Genomic DNA, 8,315 nt, shown 5'->3' with positions numbered 1-8,315 from the left:
GGAATTCGAATCCATTCCGACCTTGTCCCGCAAAAATTAATATATCTCAAAATATAATTTTTTTTTGCTTTCACTGTTTCTTCCATATAAAGCTATACTCAATAAGATTTAATTTCATATTTGGTTCAACCTCCAAATAGATTCCTACAATTTTTTTATGAATTTTTAAAGTCAGACTCATGTTGCTGTCCAAAACTATTTTAGTGCAAAATATTGATAACCAAATTTGTAACACTCACCTTTCCTTTCTCTACAACATTTTCCTTCACTTCCTCTTATTTCCCTTAATTGACATATTAAGAACATAAAACCCCTTAATTGACATATTAAGAACATAAAACTTTATATAAGAAAACTCTAATTTAACATCATTTTCAAGCTATTTCAACAATATCAAACTTAAAAACATATTTAAATCTTGATGTTTTTACCTTGTCCTACCGATTTTAAACTTTTACTTGATTTTCTCTCCCCCTCCAACTTCTATTTTCTTGAATCCAATGTAATATTTTTATTCTCCATAGTCTTCTTATCGCTTTTCTCTCTTGATGGTTATGAAAATGCCTTGAAATTCTAGGTGAAAGTAATGGATTTATGGTGAAAAGACTAAATGTAAAAGAAATGAAAACTTCTTTCTTTCTCCAAAAAAAGTGGTGTGAAAAGGTAGAAGGAAAGATGAAAGACCTTTTTTTTTCATCTTTTCTTGACTACTAATTAATAACAAAATAAAAATAAAATATTCAAACCAATCAAATTTCAACACTAGTCCTTTAATTATAATGGTATTTTCATGATAATTATCTTGATTAAGAAATAACCATTTCACCCTTCAACATTTTTCACAATTCTTTTCTTGAAGTATCACTTAATTTTGCTAAAATTACAATTTAGTTCCTCATACTTTTTCTGCTGATTCAATTTGGTCCTTATTCATCCATTTCTTTATTTTCTAGATCTTTCCACCCTTAAGATATTTGCACCTATTGACCCTTCAAAATTTTCATATTTATACTTTAACCTCTCAAATTTTGAGTATTTTCACTTGGGCCTCAGAACTTTCCACATATTTATGATTTTGTCCCTACTTTAAATTAATTCATCACATCATGATTCTCAATTAAATCTTCTATAACATCACTCAGCTTCCTCTTTGATCACCTTTATTTCCTTATTTCACTTTATCGAGAACATAATCTCAATTTATCATTGCTTTTTATAACGTAACAAATTTTGGGGTGTTACATTTCTGGTTCTATGTTTGATTCGATTCGTTCGAGCCACACTTGAAGCAACTTGTGGTACAAAAATAATAGAGAAGATCATCTGGTTGAAAGTCAGGAACAACAAGGATATCTGAAAACACATGTGCGAATTCGGTCTAGGGTTTATTTCTATAAATATAAAAAATCAGGTTGGTTTTCACTAAACCCAAAATATGAAACACGAGACTCGAGACCCTAATCCTAAAACTTGAATCCCTAAACCCTAAACATTGACCCTTGAACATTAAAACCTAGACCTAAAACCCAAAATCCTCAAAACTTGATACACTAAAACTTGAAAGTTCAAACCCCTAAAACCTTCCACCCGAACCATACACCTTAAGCCCAAACCTCAATCATGAAACCCATCATCCCAAACTTGAAACCTTAAACCTTAAACCACAAACATCCAACTCCAAAACCTCAAGCCTTAAACCCTATTTATTATTTCCAAAAATAAAAAAAAATTACAATGAAAGTGTAATTAAAGATGAATACACAACAAAAAATTTTCCATATACCAATGATTACTTTTATTGATGGCCCAATTTCATAAGTTTAAGTAGGTCTATACTAACGGATTACTTACTCGTTAATATCTGATGAGCATATACCAATAAATCCTATAAGTGTTGGTATAAAGGATCTATAATGACAAATTAATTTATTCATCAACATAGGTATTATATATACCGAAGATATTATTAGTGTCGTTCATATATAATTTATTTTAAGAAGGTTAAAACATGTCATAGATCCCTATACTTTTTGAAAATTTGAAATTTAGTCCTTTTACTTTTTAAAATTCCAAGTCCAATTGTTAACACTATTAAAATTATTTTGTTAAATCTAGGTTAATTATAAAGTCTTTTTTTTAGTTAGATGGTTACCAAGTGAGTATTTTGATAAAAAAAATAGCATTGTTAACAAATTGACTTAAAATTTGAAATATGAAAATTACAAGGACTAAATTTCAAATATGTAAAAGGAAAAGGTAGAAAATTTACCTAAAAAGTTACAAGGATTGAAGAGAAAATTTCCCCTTTTCCTTTTGTTCATTTTCATGTCATGGTCACAGATGGGTTTTGGTTCCTTTTTATTTTTTTATTTTTCACTCTTTATTCCTCTTCTTGCTTCTCCATTTGCCCTAGCTACTGCTTTCACTCCATTGTGCATTCAGACATCGTTGACGTCCCTCGGGCTAACTTATAGCACTAGAGTGCAGCTCTCTTCCTCCTCAATATTTTTGTCGGCTTAAAAACCTAAAACAAATCCAGATGTAAGGGAATTTGAAAAGGAAATGTCACAAAAAAAGACTGTGATGTTTTCTTCCTTTTTCATTTTTTTTATTTTTTTGCCCAAAAGTCTCTCACTTTCACTGCTGTTGCCGACATCGTAACAATTATTCGTGGCGATATTCTCAGTAGGCTTTCATGATTTGGATTTGACTCTTATTTTCAATTTTTAGTAGAGCTGTTTTTGCTTTTTGTTAGCTTAATTTTATTGAAAATCATCTCTAAAAAGTACTAATCGATCTCTCTTTTGCCACTTTCTTTTTCTTTTAGTGATTGATTCAACAACCACTGCAATCAAGATTTAATCTGGTATTTACATTAATGATAACGACATTGTCTTGGAATGATTTAGTTCTTTATCTGTTTTTATTCTCATTTTCTTGGTTTCATCTGTTTGATTTCCTCATTTTCATATTTACTGAAATTGATAGTGTTCGTGTTTCTCTTTTGACAATTTATTCATTTTTCGCTGTTTCTTGATACCATGTTCAGTTACATATAGTGCATGATTTGTTTCTTATTATGATTTGCTAAGTTTTTATGGTTTTGAACTTGTAACATTGTTTTTCTCATTATCCCTTGTTTGGTTGCTCAAAAAAATGAGGAAAAATGGAAAGTGCAAGATGCTCTTTTGTTGTTCTGACTTTATTGAAAAATATTTGCTGAACTAAGTTTAAGAGCGTTTTCGTAAGCAGTTAAGAGGATCTTTATCCTTAAGTCTTAAAATGGAGGTTAATAATTTAGATCCTTTTGGTATCTTTTTCCCCATTTTAAATTATGAGAACAATAAAAGTTCTAACTAATTAAGCCTTGATTTACTAATTTTTGAAGCATATTTGGATTGAGATACCTGAAATAGTACCTCCTTTTGCAGTTCATTAAGGAGGAAAGGAAGTAAGAAGAGTGGAACTTTAGGTGACAATTTCTCTTTTGAAGAGTTTTGGATAGTAGCTGTATTAGCTAAGGTTGGCATTTGAACAGAAGTATTTTCATGACTTGACAATTTTGTTATTACCATAATTCTTATTTTTTAAAACGATCAACTATGGATCAACTATGTTATAATTGTGATATATATATAGATGATCCATAGTTGATCGTTTTAAAAAATAAGAATTGTGGTAATAACAAAATACATGTGTTGTATTATTTTATTCACTTCTTTAGGTTATCCGATAACAGTGAGAAGTATGGTAATGAGAAGATGTATGTTTAGGATTGACTCTGGCTAGGAAAGGCTTGGTTTTTAAACGGTAAAATTTAACTCACCTCATTTTCCTGGGTCCCTACCTGGGGCACGGTTCACATTTACTTTTTCGGTTTTTCCCTTAAAAGAAAAACTATGAAGAATAAAAAATGTTTATTTTTATGATTGATTAATTCTTGTGAATGAATGTGAATATTATAAAATTTCCATAGCATTCCACGCATATATTAGAAGCATGTCATTTAGATTAGGTAAGAATGCCACTAGGACTATTGTATGATCATTCTTAAAATTTGGGATAAAAACCTTGCATGTTTTTAAAATATTGAGTAGGAGAAGGTCCTTGAACAAGACCTACAGCTTTCATTGATGATCCCTAAGTGGTAGCATGATAAAATTTCGAGCCAGTTCCTACCCTAGCACCCTAAGGTAAAATTTTTCATGTGGGTTCACTAGATGAGATTTCCTTTTAAGGAAAACTAGTCATGCATGACTTTCAAAGAGATTGCCCCAAGATGACTCACAAATGAGAGCATGTTCATGATGGGTGTTGAGTCAATTGTTACACACTGAAGATTATCTCTTATTAAATAGTTTCCCAAGAAACGATATTTAAGCTAAAGATAACGGCCAAACGTTAAATGGTCGTTGCAGATAAAAAATGGGAGCTATGTTTCAACCGAAGCAGCAGGAGAAGTTATTTTACACTTTGATAATTTTAGGAAGATTGTTTTAAAGAACGTATTTCATATACCTCATTTTAAGAGGAAGTTAATTTCTATAGCATGTTTATTTTATGACGGTTATATTGTGACATTCAATAAAGGGATTGCTATTCACAGAAATCGTTATTTAATCTATAATGGATGGATGAAAGGAAAACAATCTCTACTTTATCAAACCAAATAACTAATCGATGCTTCAAACTGAAATAGTGAATAAAAAGCTTAAAACTTCTCACTCTAATGAAGGGTACCTATGGTACTTAAGACTTGGTCATATTAACCAAGAAAGAATCACTAGACTCGTGAAAGATGGTCCCTTAAGTATGGTTAAAAAAGTTAGTCTTCTAGAATGTGAATCTTGCTTGGAAGGTAAGATGACTAAGAAGTCTTTTAATGCGAATGGTATAAGGGCCAACCAACCTTTAAAATTTGTGCACACTAATTTATGTAGTCCCATAAGCATCAGAGGCTGATGAAGTTATGATTATTATGTGACTTTTATCGACGGCTATTCTCGGTGTGGATATGTGTATCTAATGCACTGCAAAAGCGAAACCTGTGATAAATTTTGAGAGTTGTATGTGGAAGTGGAAAAGCAATTAGGTTTATCCATAAAGAATCTTCGGTCTGAGCGAGGTGGCAAGTACTTGTCCAACGAGTTCTTAGGATACCTCATAGAGAATGAAATTTTATCCAAGTTGACTACATTGAACAATCCACAGTAGAATGGTGTAGCTAAGAGAAGGAATAGAACCTTGCTTGACATGGTTCGTTCAATGTTAAACTATTCACAATTCTCAACTTCCTTTTAAGGATATGCGATACGAACAACTTACTATATTTTGAATGATGTGCCAACCAAGTCTGCATGTAAGACACCTTATGAACTGTGGCATGGAAAGAAACCCCCTATAAATCACTTTAGAATATGGGGTTGTTGATGTGATCTCATCTAAGGGTTCAATCAAATCTGTTTACGAACTAATCGAGTTGCCAACGGGGCCAATTACTCAAGCTCGAGCCAAAAAATTCAAAAAAGCTATCTCGGGCCTAATTGATGAAGTTTAGGTTAGAAACTTTGACCAGATTCATCGATCGAGCTTGGGAGTGCTCGACATGTGCCCCATGCAACCTTCTTCAAATTGATTTCAATCTTAGCTAGCTAATTCAACTGCTGGAATAAGACTTAAACTCTTTTAGTTATTTTAATCATTATTAATTATGTTCTATTTCGTACATCATTAATACATGTCTTAGTTTCTTAATTTGATTTAAGTCTATTAATTGTGTTCTAGTTCGTATAACATTAATACATGTCTTAAGTCAAACATTTTAATTATGTCTTAGTTTCATACAAATTAAATTATGTTTTAGTTTGTCTTAATAATGTACTTGACTTAATCTTTAATTTGTATTACAGGTTATTCAATTAGTAGGTTGGACATTCATGCATTGTTTCAGATTCATTGGAACTCATTTATGAGGGAACATGCACCCGAACGTTCATGTACCTTGGAGTTGCTAGGTACACACTTCCATGTGACCACTCATGAAAAAATAAGGCAACAATTCAACTTCACTTGAGCTGAACAGCCATCTGCCTTTATTTACACTAATGAACTATTCAACTCTTGGTGTTCATACCTAAAGGACCGTCCAAGTCCATGTGTTCACACCAAAGACTATTCAGATTCCACAAGATACATTCACTAGCTGCTTATACATTCGGTGAACTAAGAAAGCATTAAATTAAGCTCATAAACATCATTGATCGATCAAGCACTTTGATTCATTTAGCTCAACTCCTAAGTCCACTTCAATAACTACTCGGGAACTCCAATTGTCAAAGCTGATCAATTAAGCTTTTCAAGGAATTAATCAGCTAAATTAATTGAACTCCAGCTTCATTTAGTTGTAATTACACCTTGTCTATTTGGCTGGTACCTTAAAGCCTATAAATAGTTTACTTGTAACCTGTAGCAAGAATCTTTGGTCTTTAAATGAATTTTAATATATTTGTGAGTTTTTTAACTCTCATTGTTCTTTGTGACTCAAATTGACTTATCTAGCTTGTCTAGTAGCGTCAATCTATTTCTTTGTGAACTTATCACTCCAATGAGTGTGGCGTTCAAACCTATACCGTTTGGTTCCTATCTTTGATAGATAGTGGGTCATGGTTCTATCCTCTTCCATCTTTCACATTGATAGCTCATTAAGAATTGGGTCTTTATTTCTTAATATTGGTTCATTCTTCCGTTGTTAAGTTCAACATCCATCTATCCATCAAATTTATCATCCATTTATTTTTTTATTTAAATTATCAATCTTTGAAATAGCCTTTTGTTAAACAAAAACCTTGTTACTTAATTTTACGATTGGGAAACAAGCGACTCGATTCCATTAAAAAATACGAGATCGCATCATTTATGGGTTTGTCCAGCACACGTTCTGGATAAGGATGCAAAATAGTTGGATGCACGGACAGAATTATGCATGTTTGTAGGATATCCGGAAGGAACAAATGGAGGATTATTCTACAATCCAAAAGACAATACAATTAAAGTTTTTGCTCATGCTACTTTCCTCGAGGAAAGCTACTTGTATAACTTTAAACTTCAAAGTAAAGTGGTACTCGAGGAACTTTCGGGAATGGTAGAACATTCGCCAAGTTCAATTCTTGATAAAGTTGTAGAAAGACCTGTAAACGATCAACAAAATAGGGGAATCTGTCATAGTGGGAGAATTTCTAAGAAACCGGACTTCTTCATCTATGATGGTAGTATTTATAATATGAAAGTCAATCATGAAGATAATGATCCACTCACATATGAGGAGGTTATGTGGGACTTCGATTTTGAGCTCTGAAAATAGGTCATGGATGCCGAGATGGATTCTATGAAATCAAATACGGTATGGAAGCTTGTAGACTATTTGGTTGGGAAGTGGATCTATAAGAAGAAGAGAAATGTGGAAGGGAAAATGGAAACACACAAAGCTAAACTTATAGGGAAAGGCTACACACAGAAAGAATACATCGATTACAATGAGACATTCTCTCCGGTAGCCATGCTCAAGTCTATCAGTATTTTCTTATCCATTGCTGCTGCTCTTGATTACAAGATCTAACAAATGGATGTCAAGACAGCATTCTTGAAGGGTTATCTTGATGAGACCATTTAGATGGCTCAACCTACTGGCTATGTTGTCAAAGGAAAGGAGCAGAAAGTTTGCAAACTACTAAGATCCATTTATGGGCTTAAGTAGGCGTCCCGCTCATGGAATAAAAGATTTGATCAAACAATCAAGATTTTTGGATTTGAGCAAAACGCTGATGAACCTTATGTTTATAAGCATATAAAAGTAAAAAATATGGTCTTCCTCATTTTGTATGTCGATGATATTCTACTTATCGGAAACGATGTAGGAGAATTGTCAATGGTTAAACTATAGTTAGCTCAACAATTTAGCATGAAAGACTTGGGTGAAAGTAGTCATATTATTGGAATTCGAATCCTTAAGGATCAAAAGAATAAGACGATAGCTCTATCTCAAGCTTCATACATCGATAAGGTACTGGAACATTTTGCAATTACCGATGCAAAGCCAGGCGTTTAGCTGACTGCATCAGGTTTTCATTTTTCTTTAGATTATGTCCTAAGGAAACGGAAGAAAAAGAGCATATGAGTAAGGTTTCATATGCTTCAGCAGTTGGAAGCCTTATGTATGCGATGTTTTACACACATCTAGATATTTGTTTCGCAGTAGGAATGGTTAGTCAATATCAAGCGAATCCAAGTCTCAGGCATTAGAAAGTTGTAAAGTAGAC

At 32.6% G+C, this 8,315-nt stretch overlaps 1 long non-coding RNA gene across 1 annotated transcript; it reads left to right on the top strand.

The window, feature by feature from the left end:
• The first annotated feature begins 2,367 nt into the window (after window positions 1–2,367).
• Window positions 2,368–4,559, top strand: LOC107900284 (uncharacterized). Its single transcript, XR_001684869.2, has 3 exons — window positions 2,368–2,685; window positions 2,828–2,866; window positions 3,432–4,559. It is a non-coding gene; the product is annotated as an uncharacterized lncRNA (long non-coding RNA).
• The last annotated feature ends 3,756 nt before the right edge of the window (window positions 4,560–8,315 follow it).

This window comes from Gossypium hirsutum, chromosome D06 (genome assembly GCF_007990345.1).
Source record: "Gossypium hirsutum isolate 1008001.06 chromosome D06, Gossypium_hirsutum_v2.1, whole genome shotgun sequence".
Lineage (NCBI taxonomy): Eukaryota > Viridiplantae > Streptophyta > Magnoliopsida > Malvales > Malvaceae > Gossypium > Gossypium hirsutum.
The sequence above is the reverse complement of the archived record's forward strand: the minus strand, read 5'-3'. Positions and strand labels throughout refer to the sequence as shown.